The 17,785-nt window shown below is 39.4% G+C and overlaps 2 long non-coding RNA genes across 2 annotated transcripts; one reads left to right on the plus strand and one right to left on the minus strand.

The window, feature by feature from the left end:
- Positions 1 to 15,318: 15,318 nt before the first annotated feature.
- On the minus strand, positions 15,319 to 16,932 carry LOC135678959 (uncharacterized). The gene is made up of 2 exons (XR_010515123.1): positions 16,299 to 16,932; positions 15,319 to 15,774 (listed from the first exon to the last, which is right to left on the minus strand). It is a non-coding gene; the product is annotated as an uncharacterized LOC135678959 (long non-coding RNA).
- LOC135678958 (uncharacterized) lies at positions 15,707 to 17,224 on the plus strand. Its single transcript, XR_010515122.1, has 2 exons — positions 15,707 to 15,845; positions 15,962 to 17,224. It is a non-coding gene; the product is annotated as an uncharacterized LOC135678958 (long non-coding RNA).
- Positions 17,225 to 17,785: the final 561 nt, after the last annotated feature.

Genomic DNA, 17,785 nt, shown 5'->3' on the forward strand with positions numbered 1-17,785 from the left:
TTTGATTCCATTTATAACTGCAAACTGCTTTCTGCGCATACATAAAACGCTTTTCAAAGTTCAGAATATGCTTTTAGACGTAAACTACGTCTAGACATAAAACTGAGTTTAGACGTAAAACTGCGTTTAGACGCAAACTGCGTTTAGACGTAAACTGAGTTTAGACATAAAACTGCGTTTAGACGCAAACTGCGTTTAGACGCAAACTGCGTTTAGACGTAAACTGAGTTTAGACGTAAACTGAGTTTAGACGCAAACTACGCTTAGACGCAAACTGCGTTTAGTCGTAAACTGCGTTTAGACGTAAACTGCGCTTAATCTTAAGTTATCTTAGAATCGGCTTTTACATCGAAATCGCCTTTATTGAACAAACGCAGCTTTCGTTTGTATTCGCTGAAAGATTTCCGCTGCACTAATTCTCTCCCCCCCCTCTTAGTGCTCTCGATCCTAACAATTGGTATCAGAGCCCGATTTTTCTCATTTCGGATTTACACCCGAGAGAAATGGCTCTTCATGGTTTTCAAGAGGGCTTTTCGATCTTTCGTCCACCATTGTTTAACTGATTGGACTACACATATTGGAAAACTCGAATGAGAGTTTTATTGATTTCTACGAATTTAGATTTATGGAATATCATTGAAAACGGTTTTCAACTTCCCTCTAAACCGATGAACGAATGGTTGGATTTGGAGAAGAAGTATTTTTCTTTAAATGCAAAGGCTATGAATGCCTTATTTTGCGCTTTGGACAAAAATGAGTTCAATCGGATTTCTACGTGCGAAACGGCTTTTGACATTTGGCGAATACTTGAAATCACGCACGAGGGAACTAGTAGAGTCAAAAACTCGAAAGTTAACTTTTTATTGCATGATTTTGAGCTTTTCCAAATGCAACCAAGCGAGACTATAGGCGACATGTACACCCGTTTCACGGATGTCGTCAATAGTTTAAGAGCTCTTGGAAAATGTTTTTCGGATTTTGAACTCGTAAACAAGATTTTACGTTCTCTTTCTAAAAAGTGGGATTCAAAAGTAACTGCAATACAAGAAGCTAAAAACCTAACAACTTACCACTTGAAGAACTAATTGGTTCATTGATGACATATGAAATGGTGCACAATGCACATGATGAACATGTTGAACTATGGACAAATGAATGCCACTTGAGCGATGACTTAAGTGATGAGGACAATGATGAACAAACCAACCTTCCAAAGAATAGGAAGGATTTGGGACATAGAACATTTGAAGACCACTCGAGCATAAGCTCAAGTGATGGTGAACTTAAACTACAAATGAAACAAAAATTAAAAAACAAAAAGAATAGAACTACTTACTTTAAACGCAAGAAGAAGAACAAAAATTGGGATGAATCGAGCTCCTCTGAAAACAAAAGCGAGGCGGCAAACTACGCCTTACCAGCCTACGACATTGAGGTAATTAAAATGCCGTTGGTTTATTTTGAAATTACTTGATGCTTTCATGATATATTTTCTTTTTTAGTTTAGAATTAATTTTCTTGAAAATTACATGTTTAAAAATAAAAATACAAAAATTATGATCATGCTGATAATTTCGAAAATGATAATATTGCATATTTTATGATAAACAAACAAAATGATTTTGATCATGGTTAAGAAGTAATAATGTGTATCATGTTTGATTAACATTGTTGAATGAAATCACGTTTGATTTAAAGTAATGCATAAAGATGTAATATTAAATGGTTATTAACAATTTTATGCATGAGATTTTAAGTTATCCATGATCATGAGCTTGTTTGATCTTCTTGATTTAATTTCAAGATCTATAGCAAAAATCATGTCTGAATATATGAAAGTGTTAATTTCATTTTCGGATTCACTTAACAATTGGTATCCTAACAATCAGATTTTCTCATACACTTATGAAAAATATTTTTCTAAAATGGATTTGATGAAATGATTCCTGCTTATAAATTCCATCTTGAAATATGAATGATAGTGTTTTTGCTTGCAAAGATTTGTTTCACATTCATATCTCCTATGATTCATGTGCAGAAAAAGAATTTATAAATCAAGATCGTTCATTATGCACCCTACATTTATCAAAAAGGAGTTCTTCAAATGAATTGCAATTCAATGAAGTGTCATATTGATATCTTGAAACTTGGAATATTTTAAAATGTGATCTTGATAAGAATGTTTCAAGTTGCTCTTTATACTATATCTTTTCGAATGAATCATGAGCCTTGATATCATATATTTCATAATACAAGATTTTTTTTTACCTTATGTCTTGAACTTTCATGCTTATCTTAATTAGGCATATAAAGACTAAGGCATGCTTAGATGAAAAAGAATCTCTTAAAAAATGCTTTTCCCATCTAATCGAGATTAATGATTTCATGATATTTTGTGAATCTCGAAATTAATTTTAATGACTTGATTATGAATTTCAAGTTAATGATTTGATTTGAATAAGTTTTATCTAAATCATAATCTTGATCTTGCAAAATTGAAGTCACAAATAATATCTTGTGGTATTCATGAATTGATACTCATAATATGAAAGCATTGATATTCATGACTTGAATTGGATTGAAACATTGTATGCTTAAATTAATCATTCTCCTATGTTTCAAAAATTCGTTAAATGCCTTATGTGATGATTGAAAACTAACTTGCTTTATGATGAATCACGAATCATGACTTGATCTATGATGTAAATGCCTTGAAATGATTGAAATATTTAACACTTTTATGCTCTTCCCCCTACTTTCTTCTTATTTTCAATGATAAAATGGGGAGAAGTTTTGATCATACATGGTAGGATATAATTTGACAAAATTGATACCATCATGATATGAAACATTTATGATGTGCAATTATGCATGCAATACTTGTGCTTTCTAATTATGATGTGATGTATTGCATATGATATAAATCTTGATTTAAAATGATATGAGTGCCAAGTTACACATTTTGAGAAGAAATTGTTATATTGAAACATTAATGTAATTATGAATGGTGATATGATATCATGCATGTAATACTTCAACTTATGATAATGATGCATGCAATGATAAAATATCATGATAACAAATTGTCTTGACATTCATAACATGATTATTCATCCTTTGTCATGATTTTGAAATCGTTGTAAAAGGAAAAAAGAACTACAAAACTGTATTCTCTCTTTCTTTTTTACAATGACAAAGGGGGAGATAGCTAGCTTGTACAAGTCAAGAAGATGCAAAAACTTGATTGCTAGCTTGCCTATCTTAAGTAGCAAAGATTGCTAAGTTGCTTATTTCAAGAAGAAAAATTGTCTTCTTGAACATCACTATCTTGAATATCTCAAGAAGCAAAACTTGCAATTTGCACATTGCAATAGGAAGCAAGAATCATGAGCTAACACAAGAAAGCTATCTTGCATTTGCTTTCGAAATTTTTGCTAGCTTATATATTGTGAAACTTGTATATCGTAAAAATTGCTAGCTTGTTGGTCTAAAGAGAAGCAAAAAAGTTGCTATCTCAAAAGAAGCAAATGTGCTATCTTGCCTATCTCAAGAGGCAAAAATGCTAACTTGCTCATCTAGCAAAGTGAGCAAAATTTTCAAGAAGCAAGAGTTGCCTTCTTGAACATCTCTAATTTGCTAGCTTGCATGATGTAGAACTTGCTATCTTGAACATTACCAAAAGTGCTATCTTATATGCTATAAAACTTGCATATCTAAAACTTGATAGCATGAATGTTCTAAGCATGATGTAACACTTGCTAAATCTTCTAGCTCCAAGATTGCATGATGATAAAACTTGATACTATCTTTTTCATGCAATGAGTTTAATCTATATCACAAACGATTGATTGTGATACTTCTCCTTTTTGTTGATGACAAAGGGGGAGAAGTATGTTGATGAAAGTATGTTGATGACATGACATGTGATGCATAAGTTTATGCATATGTTCATGTTGACGTGTTGCAAGTATTCATGATGAATATTGCAATGACTTGAATTCAGTTTGAATTTAAGGTTCTATCAATATGGCATATTGATAGGGGGAGTTTGTTTATGCTAGTCATAAGTGCCCAGCAAGCCAATCACGTGAGTGATGGCACGTGTGACTTGATACAGAATCTTTTTGCTTATTATATTTTGGCGTATATCACTTTATAACTATTGCATAAATGCATATATATTGTGATGTCCTTGGATTTGTGCAATGGGAATCGGATCGTGATGAGATCACGATAATGAGATCGATTCACCTTTAAACACATATCCTAAATAATCCCGGTCATAGGTTACTCGAGAGGGACATCGTGATAACCGGATAGACTGGTGTGCTGTATACCCGTCCATATGATGGATGCAGTTGGTCTCATAGCTACTCGTGTAGGGACACTAGGGATACAGTACAGGTGCTCATTGGAGAATGAGTTCACTGATTGATCCGCTTACGGAATGCTGGATGGTTGATGATGCCTTATTGTCAGACAACGATTCCGTAGTCCTAGTGGTGTATCTGGTTCTTAGACTTGAGACACCAAGGATGTCCTGTATGAGTGCTCCACTCTTTGATACCAGACTTATAGGTTTGGCTGTTCCCAGATCTAGTACAGCTGGTCATTGGGAGTGGTAGTCGACCTTACGAGGGCTATTGAGTGTCGATAGAGGATCATCCACTCTCGGTATCATGAGAGGAATATCCCATGTGTTCTTGCTCAGACAAATCCCTGGCCAGGGTCATTCGGGTTGAGAGAGAAAGAGTTCTCCAGGAGAATCCGATTAGAGCGAGACTCGAGTAGAAACCGTATGGGTCTGACAGCACCATGCTCGATATACGGTCTCTGGGATATTAGATGGATGAGGGACTATAGGTACATGGTAACTGAGGACAGACAGGTCCAATGGATTGGATTCCCCTGTATCGTCTGGGGACTACGGCGTAGTGGCCTAGTACTTCCGTAGTCGATGAGTCGAGTGAATTATTACAGAGATAATAATTCACTGAGTTAGAAGGAGTTCTGACAGGTATGACTCACGGCCAGCTCGATATTGGGCCTAGAGGGTCACACACATATGGTAGGCATTGCGATGAGTAGAGGTTCGGATATGAGATATCCGACGGAGCCCTTGTCTTATTGGATGCAGATCCAATACCCACTAGGGAAAGGACCCATTAGGGTTTTGACACGGGATCTCTATAAATAGGAGGGATTCACAGCCTCATAGGCTAGAGTCTTTGCTTGCCCTTCCTATTCTCCTCTCCCTCTCCACCTCAGAGTAGGCCTGGAGTTTTGAGGAGCGTCGTCGCAACCCTGCTGTGTGGATCACCGCTAGAGAGGAGGACGCTTGACCTCCTTCACCCTCTCCTAAGGATCTGCAAGGAAACAGGGATATACGATCTCCCTAGGTAACACAATCTCTATACGCAGTTTTGTGTTTTTGCGGATTTTGCGCACCAATCTTCGCACGACGATGAACATCTTTTTGGGAATCGGGGATTTTTGTTTTCTTGTTCTTCCGCTGCGCATATGATGTCGCCCCTTTTGATTTCCCAACAGTTTAAACTTCGGGAGTTAAGTTTAACTCCGTCATCAAGTGGTTGTCATCATAAAAAAGGGGGAGATTGTTGAATCTCGTATTTTGATGATGAAACTACTTGATATATGTTTATGATTTAATCTGCGGTTTGAGTGACGCAGGATGATTCGATCAGGATGAGACAATTAAAGCAGGAAAATCATGTTGTGCCGAAGGAACATGTCAGAAGATTGGACGTCGGGCCGGTGGATCGGTCGACGTATCGACAGAAGGCTTCGAGCCAAGAAGAGCGGGTATTATGCCAAGGATATCGGAGTTGCGGAGTCAACTGGCCGATTGGGCAATAGGCTGCAGGAGAGGACGATGCGCCGAAGAATCGGACGAAGCGTCGAGGGACCAATGACATGTCGGACAACTTGGTTAATTGCTTAGGATTAATTGTCGCGATTGAAGTTTAGATTTTGTTGTGCAGGATTAACTATGATAACGATGAAGATATAAAGCGAAACAAAGTGGCGGAGTCAAGCGCGAAGGATTTGTTGCGAGTTCGAGAGTTCGACGGAAGTCCGAAGGTTCGTCGGGAATGCTATCGGAACTAGCCGAGAATGAGTTGGGAGCTTGCAGAATGGTTTTTCATAAGCTCGCCGGAAGGTTCGTTGGAAGTTCGCGGAGCTCACCGAGAAAGATCGGAGCTTGCCGAAGAAGCTCGTTGGAACTCACTAAGATCAAATCATGAAGTCTAGGAGCTTGCCGGGAGTCCGCAGAATGGTTTCCGAGAGTTCATCGGAAGACCGTCGGAAGTTTGTCGGAAGCTCACTAGAAGAAGTCTTGACTTGCGAACTTTGTAATAGCTTAGAAAATGTCTTTAAATTCATTGTTAGCACGTTAATTAGGGTTAGGATTAGGTGTTAATCCTATAACCCAACTTGGGGCCAATTAGGCCCAAGTTCGGACTGGTTTGGACCAAGTTTGGAGCCAAACCAAGTGAGCTGAAATAGTGAAAGAGGTGGCACCGCCAGGGTTGGAGGTAGCACCGCCCAGGAGAGGATCTCCCAGCGAAGCTGGGCGGTGCAACCGCCCCAGGCAGGAGGTGGCACCGCTTGGGCTCAGTCTCCGAGCGAGACTGGGCGGTGCAACCTCCCCTGACAGAGGTAGAACCGCCTGAGCTCGGTCTTCGAGCTCTGGCAGGAGAGGTGCAACCGCCTCAGTCAGGAGGTGGCACCGCTTGGGGCTCAGACACCGAGCCAGACTCAGGCGGTGCAACCGCCCCTGACAGAGAGGTGCAACCGCCTGGGCTCAGTCTCCGAGCTCTGCCAGGCGGTGCAACCTCTACAGTCAGGAGGTGCAACCGCATGATCCCGGAATTCTGGGATTTGATGGTTTTGAGCTCTAAATTTGAACTGGGTTGGGGCCTATAAATACCCCACCCATTCAACACAGAAAGAAGAGAGAAAGACACCGAAATCTTGATCTTTTCTGTGATTATTAGAGCTCAAAATTGTGGTTAAGGCCTAAAGTTCTCCTCTCTCTGTTCTTCAAGTTTTGAGTTGTAAAGAGAGGAGAGAAAGGTTCTGTAAGGGTTGTCGCCTTAGCCCGTCAAAAGGAGTGAAACTGTAAAAGGGCTGTTGGCCTTCGCCTATTGAAGGAAGGCCTCTAGTTGACGTCGGTGACCTCGTCGGTGGAGGAAGCCAAAAGTGGAGTAGGTCAAGACTGACCGAACCACTCTAAATCTCTGGTTTGCTTTTACTTTGAGCACTTTATCATTACTGCAAACCTCCTACATAGCTACTGCCCTCTGCGCTTTTACGAACAAATCTCTAAGTTCTGATCTTTCCGAATCTGCATTCAGACGTAAATCGGTGTTTTCGTACGATCTTTACATTGCAGTTTATGCTTACATTCTGATTCGATTTATAACTGCAAACTATCTTCTGTGCTTTTACAAACAAGTTTCTAAGTTCAGATCTTTTCGAATCTGCGTTTAGACGTAAATCGACGATCATTACATTGCAGTTTACGTTTACGTTTTGATTCCATTTATAACTGCAAACTGCTTTCTGCGCATACATAAAACGCTTTTCAAAGTTCAGAATATGCTTTTAGACGTAAACCACGTCTAGACGTAAAACTGAGTTTAGACTTAAAACTGCGTTTAGACGCAAACTGTGTTTAGACGTAAACTGAGTTTAGACATAAAACTGCGTTTAGACGCAAACTGCGTTTAGACGCAAACTGCGTTTAGACGTAAACTGAGTTTAGACGTAAACTGAGTTTAGACGTAAATCGCGTTTAGACGCAAACTGTGTTTAGACGTAAACTGCGCTTAATCTTAAGTTATCGTAGAATCGGCTTTTACATCGAAATCGCTTTTATTGAACAAACGCAGCTTTCATTTGTATTCGCTGAAAGATTTCCGCTGCACTAATTCACCCCCCCCCCCCCCTCTTAGTGCTCTCGATCCTAACAATTGGTATCAGAGCCCGGTTTTTCTCATTTCGGATTTACACCCGAGAGAAATGGCTCTTCATGGTTTTCAAGAGGGCTTTTCGGTCTTTCGTCCACCGTTGTTTAACGGATTGGACTACACATATTGGAAAACTCGAATGAGAGTTTTCTTGATTTCTACGAATTTAGATTTATGGAATATCATTGAAAATTGTTTTCAACTTCCCTCTAAACCGATGAACGAATGGTCGGATTTGGAGAAGAAGTATTTTTCTTTAAATGCAAAGGCTTTGAATGCCTAATTTTGCGCTTTGGACAAAAATGAGTTCAATCGGATATCTACGTGCGAAACGGCTTTTGACATTTGGCGAATACTTGAAATCATGCACGAGGGAACTAGTAGAGTCAAAAACTCGAAAGTTAACTTTTTATTGCATGATTTTGAGCTTTTCCAAATGCAACCAAGCGAGACTATAGGCGACATGTACACCCGTTTCACGGATGTCGTCAATAGTTTAAGAGCTCTTGGAAAATGTTTTTCGGATTTTGAACTCGTAAACATGATTTTGCGTTCTCTTTCTAAAAAGTGGGATTCAAAAGTAACTGCAATACAAGAAGCTAAAAACCTAACAACTTACCACTTGAAGAACTAATTGGTTCATTGATGACATATGAAATGGTGCATAATGCACATGATGAACATGTTGAACTATGGACAAATGAATGCCACTTGAGCGATGACTCAAGTGATGAGGACAATGATGAACAAACCAACCTTCCAAAGAACAGGAAGGATTTGGGACATAGAACATTTGAAGACCACTCGAGCATAAGCTCAAGTGATGGTGAACTTAAACTACAAATGAAACAAAAATTAAAAAACAAAAAGAATGGAACTACTTACTTTAAACGCAAGAAGAAGAATAAAAATTGAGATGAATCGAGCTCATCTGAAGACGAGAAAGTCAACAAAAGCAAGGCGACAAACTACGCCTTACCAGCCTACGACATTGAGGTAATTAAAATGCCTTTGGTTTATTTTGAAATTACTTGATGCTTTCATGATATATTTTCTTTTTTAGTTTATAATTAATTTTCTTGAAAATTACATGTTTAAAAATAAAAATACAAAAATTATGATCATGCTGATAATTTCGAAAATGATAATATTGCATATTTTATGATAAACAAACAAAATGATTTTGATCATGGTTAAGAAGTAATAATGTGTATCATGTTTGATTAACATTGTTGAATGAAATCACGTTTGATTTAAAGTAATGCATAAAGATGTAATATTAAATGGTTATTAATAATTTTATGCATGAGATTATAAGTTATCCATGATCATAAGCTTGTTTGATCTTCTTGATTTAATTTCAAGATCTATAGCAAAAATCATGTCTGAATATATGAAAGTGTTAATTTTATTTTCGGATTCACTTAACAATTGGTATCCTAACAATCGGATTTTCTCATACACTTATGAAAAATATTTTTCTAAAATGGATTTGATGAAATGATTCCTGCTTATAAATTCCATCTTGAAATATGAATGATAGTGTTTTTGCTTGCAAAGATTTGTTTCACATTCATATCTCCTATGATTCATGTGTAAAAAAAGAATTTATAAATCAAGATCGTTCATTATGCTCCCTACATTTATCAAAAAGGAGTTCTTCAAATGAATTGCAATTCAATGAAGTGTCATATTGATATCTTGAAACTTGGAATATTTTAAAATGTGATCTTGATAAGAATGTTTCAAGTTGCTCTTTGTACTATATCTTTTCGAATGAATCATGAGCCTTGATATCATATATTTCATAATACAAGATTTTTTTTTGCCTTATGTCTTGAACTTTCATGCTTATCTTACTTTGGCATATAAAGACTAAGGCATGCTTAGATGAAAAAGAATCTCTTAAAAAATGCTTTTCCCATTTGATCGAGATTAATGATTTCATGATATTTTGTGAATCTCGAAATTAATTTTAATGACTTGATTATGAATTTCAAGTTAATGATTTGATTTGAATAAGTTTTATCTAAATCATAATCTTGATCTTGCAAAATTGAAGTCACAAATAATATCTTGTGGTATTCATGAATTGATACTCACAATATGAAAGCATTGATATTCATGACTTGAATTGGATTGAAACATTGTATGCTTAAATTAATCATTCTCATATGTTTCAAAAATTCGTTAAATGCCTTATGTGATGATTGAAAACTAACATGCTTTATGATGAATCACGAATCATGACTTGATCTATGATGTAAATGCCTTGAAATGATTAAAATATTTAACACTTTTATGCTCTTCCCCCTACTTTCTTCTTATTTTCAATGATAAAATGGGCAGAAGTTTTGATCATACATGGTAGGATATAATTTGACAAAATTGATACCATCATGATATGAAACATTTATGATGTGCAATTATGCATGCAATACTTGTGCTTTCTAATTATGATGTGATGTATTGCATATGATGTAAATCATGATTTAAAATGCTATGAGTGCCAAGTTACACATTTTGAGAAGAAATTATTATATTGAAACATTAATGTAATTATGAATGGTGATATGATATCATGCATGTAATACTTCAACTTATGATAATGATGCATGCAATGATAAAATATTCATGACAAAAAATTGTCTTGACATTCATAACTTGATTATTCATCCTTTGTCAAGATTTTGAAATCGTTGTAAAAGGAAAAAAGAACTACAAAACTGTATTCTCTCTTTCTTTTTTACAATGACAAAGGGGGAGATAGCTAGCTTGTACAAGTCAAGAAGATGTAAAAACTTGATTGCTAGCTTGCCTATCTTAAGTAGCAAAGATTGCTAACTTGCTTATTTCAAGAAGAAAAATTGTCTTCTTGAACATCACTATCTTGAATATCTCAAGAAGCAAAACTTGCAATTTGCACATTGCAATAGGAAGCAAGAATCATGAGCTTACACAAGAAAGCTATCTTGCATTTGCTTTCGAAATTTTTGCTAGCTTATATATTGTGAAACTTGTATATCGTAAAAATTGCTAGCTTGTTGGTCTAAAGAGAAGCAAAAAAGTTGCTATCTCAAAAGAAGCAAATGTGCTATCTTGCCTATCTCAAGAGGCAAAAATGCTAACTTGCTCATCTAGCAAAGTGAGCAAAATTTTCAAGAAGCAAGAGTTGCCTTCTTGAACATCTCTAATTTGCTAGCTTGCATGATGTAGAACTTGCTATCTTGAACATTACCAAAAGTGCTATCTTATATGCTATAAAACTTGCATATCTAAAACTTGATAGCATGAATGTTCTAAGCATGATGTAACACTTGCTAAATCTTCTAGCTCCAAGATTGCATGATGATAAAACTTGATACTATCTTTTTCATGCAATGAGTTTAATCTATATCACAAACGATTGATTGTGATACTTCTCCTTTTTGTTGATGACAAAGGGGGAGAAGTATGTTGATGAAAGTATGTTGATGACATGACATATGATGCATAAGTTTATGCATATGTTCATGTTGACGTGTTGCAAGTATTCATGATGAATATTGCAATGACTTGAATTCAGTTTGAATTCAAGGTTCTATCAATATGACATATTGATAAGGAGAGTTTGTTTAAACTCCGGGAGTTAAGTTTAACTCCGTCATCAAGTGGTTGTCACTATCAAAAAGGGGGAGATTGTTGAATCTCGTATTTTGATGATGAAACTACTTGATATATATTTATGATTTAATCTGCGGTTTGAGTGACGCAGGATGCTTCGATCAGGATGAGACAATTAAAGCAGGAAAATCATGTTGTGCCGAAGGAACATGTCAGAAGATTGGACGTCGGGCCGGTGGATCGGTCGACGTATCGACAGAAGGCTTCGGGCCAAGAAGAGCGGGTATTATGCCAAGGATATCGGAGTTGCGGAGTCAACTGGCCGATTGGGCAATAGGCTGCAGGAGAGGACGATGCGCCGAAGAATCGGACGAAGCGTCGAGGGACCAATGACATGTCAGACAACTTGGTTAATTGCTTAGGATTAATTGTCTCGATCGAAGTTTTGTTTTTGTTGTGCAGGATTAACTATGATAACGATGAAGACATAAAGTGAAACAAAGTGTCGGAGTCAAGCGCGAAGGATTTGTTGCGAGTTCGAGAGTTCGACGGAAGTTCGAAGGTTCGTCGGGAATGCTACCGGAACTAGCCGAGAATGAGTTGGGAGCCTGCCGAAGGGTTTTTCGGAAGCTCGCCGGAAGGTTCGTTGGAAGTTCGTGGAGCTCTCCGATAAAGATCGGAGCTTGCCGAAAAAGCTCGTTGGAACTCGCTAAGATCAAATCGTGAAGTCTAGGAGCTTGCCGGGAGTCCGCAGAATGGTTTCCGAGAGTTCATCGGAAGACAGTCGGAAGTTTGCCGGAAGCTCGCCAAAAGAAGTCTTGACTTGCGAACTTTGTAATAGCTTAGAAAATATCTTTAAATTCATAGTTAGCATGTTAATTAGGGTTAGGATTATGTGTTAATCCTATAACCCAACTAGGGGCCAATTAGGCCCAAGTTCGGACTGGTTTGGACCAAGTTTGGAGCCAAACCAAGTGAGCTGAAATAGTGAAAGAGGTGGCACCGCCAGGGTTGGAGGTAGCACCGCCCAGGAGAGGATCTCCCAGCGAAGCTGGGCGGTGCAACCGCCCTAGGCAGGAGGTGGCACCGGTTGGGCTCAGTCTCCAAGCGAGATTGGGCGGTGCAACCTCCCCTGACAGAGGTAGCACCGCCTGAGCTCGATCTTCGAGCTCTGGCAGGAGAGGTGCAACCGCCTCAGTCAGGAGGTGGCACCGCCTGGGGCTCAGACACCGAGCCAGACTCAGGCGGTGCAACCGCCCCTGACAGAGAGGTGCAACCGCCTGGGCTCAGTCACCGAGCTCTGCTAGGCGGTGCAACCTCTCCAGTCAGGAGGTGCAACCGTCTGATCCCGGAATTCCGGGATTTGATGGTTTTGAGCTCCAAATTTGAACTGGGTTGGGGCCTATAAATACCCCACCCATTCAGCACAGAAAGAAGAGAGAAAGACATAGAAATCTTGATCTTTTCTGTGATTCTTAGAGCTCAAAATTGTGGTTAAGGCCTAAAGTTCTCCTCCCTCTGTTCTTCAAGTTTTGAGTTGTAAAGAGAGGAGAGAAAGGTTCTGTAAGGGTTGTCTCCTGAGCCCGTCAAAAGGAGTGAAACTGTAAAAGAGCAGTTGGCCTTCGCCTATTGAAGGAAGGCCTCTAGTTGACGTCGGTGACCTCGTCGGTGGAGGAAGCCAAAAGTGGAGTATGTCAAGATTGACCGAACCACTCTAAATCTCTGGTTTGCTTTTACTTTGAGCACTTTATCATTACTGCAAACCTCCTACATAGCTACTGCCCTCTGCGCTTTTACGAACAAATCTCTAAGTTCTGATCTTTCCGAATCTGCATTCAGACGTAAATCGGTGTTTTCGTACGATCTTTACATTGCAGTTTATGCTTACGTTCTGATTCGATTTATAACTGCAAACTATCTTCTGTGCTTTTACAAACAAGTTTCTAAGTTCAGATCTTTTCGAATCTGCGTTTAGACGTAAATCGACGATCATTACATTGCAGTTTACGTTTACATTTTGATTCCATTTATAACTGCAAACTACTTTCTGCGCATACATAAAACGCTTTTCAAAGTTCAGAATCTGCTTTTAGACGTAAACTACGTCTAGACGTAAAACTGAGTTTAGACATAAAACTGCATTTAGACGCAAACTGCGTTTAGACGTAAACTGAGTTTAGACGTAAAACTGCGTTTAGACGCAAACTGCGTTTAGACGTAAACTGAGTTTAGACGCAAACTGCGTTTAGACGTAAACTGCGCTTAATCTTAAGTTATCTTAGAATCGGCTTTTACATCGAAATCGCCTTTATTGAACAAACGCAGCTTTCGTTTGTATTCGCTGAAAGATTTCCGCTGCACTAATTCACCCCACCCCCCCCCCCCTCTCCCTCTTAGTGCTCTCGATCCTAACACTTTTTTTGGGAATTTGAGCGTATCAGAGCACCCCAAAGTAAATTATGAAAAAAGAAATGCTTCTAAATAAAGGCGCAGATTTTTCTTGATATTGTAATTCAAATTAATAGTTTTTGAAAACTCACTATAACATTGGTATATACTAAACTTATTTAATAAAGGTTAAGAATTCAAAATATCATCGTCTATTTTAATTTTGAATGTGTCAAGCAAATAAAGACTTTGATAATTTTTCGTAAAGTCTTGAATTCGAATCCTATCTAGTTTTCATCATTTACATTTTACACCAAAAAAAAAAAAAAGAAGAAAAAGATAGTTACGACAATAAAAATACCATCTCATAAAAACATATGTCGCTCTTCATATCTTTAGATGATCTTGTTTAAAATCTTTAGGCCCTCTCTAGTTCTTGAAATTTTTAATGGAGAGATGTCCCCGTGAGAGATAAGAAATTTATTGATTATTTTTCACTCAAAATTTCTTTTGTGTAATATTAATTATTTATTCTTCCTTGCACTGTAAGATTTTAGTATGATAGATGATAGATCTAACCAACAACAATGCCTTTTGCTAATTCCTAATTGCTCCCATAATCTGAGTAACCATTTTGGTAAAGCAGTATCGCTCGTGTTACAGGAAGAACAGTGACATGATCCTGACAGCAAATAGGCTTCCATGAACAGCGCACCGGAGGATCATGCATGCAATGCATTCATTCATTAGTCTTGTAATTGCAACTTTGCATGACAGATTTGTCTACTGGCGTTCAATCTAAAAAGGATCAAACGAGAGAGTACAACGATCTGATGTTGTTCCAAAAGAACGAAGCAGGATGATGAGGCCGGTTAAGAATAATGCACTGACAAAGAAGCGAAGGGTAGAAGCACCTCCAAAGTTGGGAGATGGTGACAAGTTTCAGGTCTGGTCCGGTGATGAACAGGCCGCTGCTTTAGTCCCCCACCCAGCCTTTGCTCCTCCCTCGGTCCCTTCACAAACCTCGCCCCCCCCCCCCCCCCCCCCACCCACCCCCACCCACCGCCCCACCGTAGTGCCGCAAAAGAAGCAATAAAGAGAGACGGAAAAGGAAAAGCGTGTAAGAAGAGTTGCTGCTTTCGATCTTTTCTTTTCCTCCCCTTCCATCGTTAAACCGCTCTTCATGCATCGCCATGCATATATTTTAATCAACCTTTGAACAGATCCCGGTCAACAATCCTTCGAACCATGCTTGCATCCACAACAGCAGCCAGAAAGAAAGAGAGAGAGAGAGAGAGAGAGAGAGAGAGAGAGAGAGGTAAAGCAAAAGAAGTGAGAGATTAAAGTGTCTTTAACTGGTCGGATTGCTTTACTTACAGTGCAACAATGACAAAAGAAACCAATACATGACAAGGATGTGGCTTAGTTTTCACACAACTCCAACAACATTTATCGGTCTCTGTTCCATCTCCTCCTCATCTTTCCATGGTAGATAATCCACTGCTGCCGAAGAAGAATGTTTGAATTGCGAGGGAAGACGGGAATGGGACTCGCTCTTTACACACTCCCCCACCACCACCAAGAACAATTCATAAAGCAGAGCACTTTGGCAAAGCGTGGATATTACGGCTAATGTCTTAGGAGTGTTTAAAGATGGCCCATTTCGTGGTTACATGCAAGCTGAGAATAATCCACCGCCCAAGCTGAACTCCTCCTCTCTCTGTCTCTCTCGCTCGCTCGCTCGCTCCGCTACGCTCGCACAGGCGGCCGCCCGAACCTCCCTGCTCTCCTGAAAGCCACAGACACAGCCACGGTGGTTAAACGTGGCGCAGTGCTACCGTCCATCGAAGACAATTGGAAGTAAGGTGACTAGTTTCTATGCATGCGATGATCATCTTATGCTTGTTTGTTCAAAGATTACAAGTGTCTGTTTATGCTTGAATTATGCGTTTCTTTTCTTTGTCTTCTGTATCCAGGATGAACAGTAAACATCAATGACAAAGAGTGAAAGTTACAATTGGGTCCTTGACAGCCAGCATGCCAGTTCTGTACTAGTGAGTCCTAAAAGAGATACAACCACTAAAATCTACTTTGAAACCTGTCCATAACTGAGTCATTGTGAGGTCCAAATCCGTAGTCCAAGATTCTAAGAGAGAGAGAGAGAGAAAAGGAAGCTTCTTCTGTTTGTGAGCTTGAGGATAGTGATTTCTAAATGAAACAAGTTAAGCCTCAATCACAAGAGCATCGAAGCATTGAGATGAAGAAGTGAAGATTGGAAGAGCCACATACGAAGAATAAGAGTGTTAATGATACCTGTTGTGAATGGGATCAGGGCCATTGGGCACCCTTCTTTTACTAGCATGGAAAGGGTCGAAGCTGCTGTCCCCTGTTGGCCTATTACCTCTTGACGAAGCCACGACAGCAGCAGTCACTGGTATTGGTGGCGGCGGTGTAGCATTTGCTCCTCTACCGACTACGGAGACAGAGATGAAGAGGCCGAGACACAAGAGGCATGCGAGGCCAGTGAGGAAGGCCCTCATGGACCTACCACTGCGCATCCTCTTCTCTTTCTTGTATTCCTGCTTCACTTGTTCCTCCTCCTCCACTCCCTTTCCTGTCCTCGGAGCAAACAGGTGGCGGAGGAAACGGAAGAAAGGTGTGGTGGTGGTGGGTTGAGAGGTGGGGGGGGGGGAGGGGGAGAGTGTGTGGAGGTAATTCTTATATGGGGATCCGGTGGTGGTGCTTGAGGAGGAGGAGGAGGAGGAGGAGGAGGGGATATGCCTGTGGTGGTCTTTTCCTTTTGAAGCTTCTCTTTATCTTCTCTTTGGAGTTGAGGCGATTCTGATACACTTTTGTAGCAGAGCTTTGCATGAGGGAAATAAATGGCAGCCCCAAAATGAAAATAAAAGAACAAAACTGATTCGAGCGTCACTCACTAGGATACCAAGTGGGGCCCCCCGGGTTTCGCGTCGGAGCTCAGCTGCTCGTGCTCGGACAGGAGTAAAGTGAGCCGACGGATCCCGACGTTAGACCCCACGTGGGGCTCCGCGGAGCACTCAATGGACACCTGCCACGTCATCGGAGGGGCCTAAGTGGACAAAGATCTCCTTCGCCCGTGTCTTCATCTCATTAAACCGGAGGAAGATTTCTTTCCAACGTTCACTGCTTGAGTAGATTAAATTCAAGTTTGTTCATTCTATTCAAACATGATATAACGAAGGTGTTCGATGTTTGACCAATGGATGGAGAACTAAGGTGGCCATTCATTACCCATAACCAAATGATCCAAAAATAAAATATTTCAAGACTCTAAATGATTCAAAAACAAGCCAAGAATGTAATCTAAGAGTTGATTTTACCTTAGATGGACTGATGACAACTATTTAACGTCAACAGATGATGAGGTTGCAGTTGGCTATATTTGTCATCTCCTACCTTTACATTCCTTGTGTTACGATCTATCTAATTAGATGCTCGTCAGGAAAAGGATAGCTAATAAGCTCAGCATGGCCTCTGGAGAAAGAAGAAATGAAAAAAGGACCGGGTGACAGAAACATCTGCCTGAGCAAAGGCCCACAGCTCTCGACAGCAGCAGATGCAGACATGAGTAAGTAAAATTGACAACAGGGTTACAAGGCTCGAGTATCTGAGATATCTCTTCCGCTGTTATTTCTACTCTTTATTTATTTCTCTCTCTCCTTCTAAATGTACTCTTTCTTTCTTCCCATACCGAACCGTATCGGTCTGTACACCGATGTATATTGATTTTGGATCAAGATTTTAAATCTTACTGAAACAAG

This window comes from Musa acuminata, chromosome BXJ1-7 (assembly GCF_036884655.1).
Source record: "Musa acuminata AAA Group cultivar baxijiao chromosome BXJ1-7, Cavendish_Baxijiao_AAA, whole genome shotgun sequence".
Lineage (NCBI taxonomy): Eukaryota > Viridiplantae > Streptophyta > Magnoliopsida > Zingiberales > Musaceae > Musa > Musa acuminata.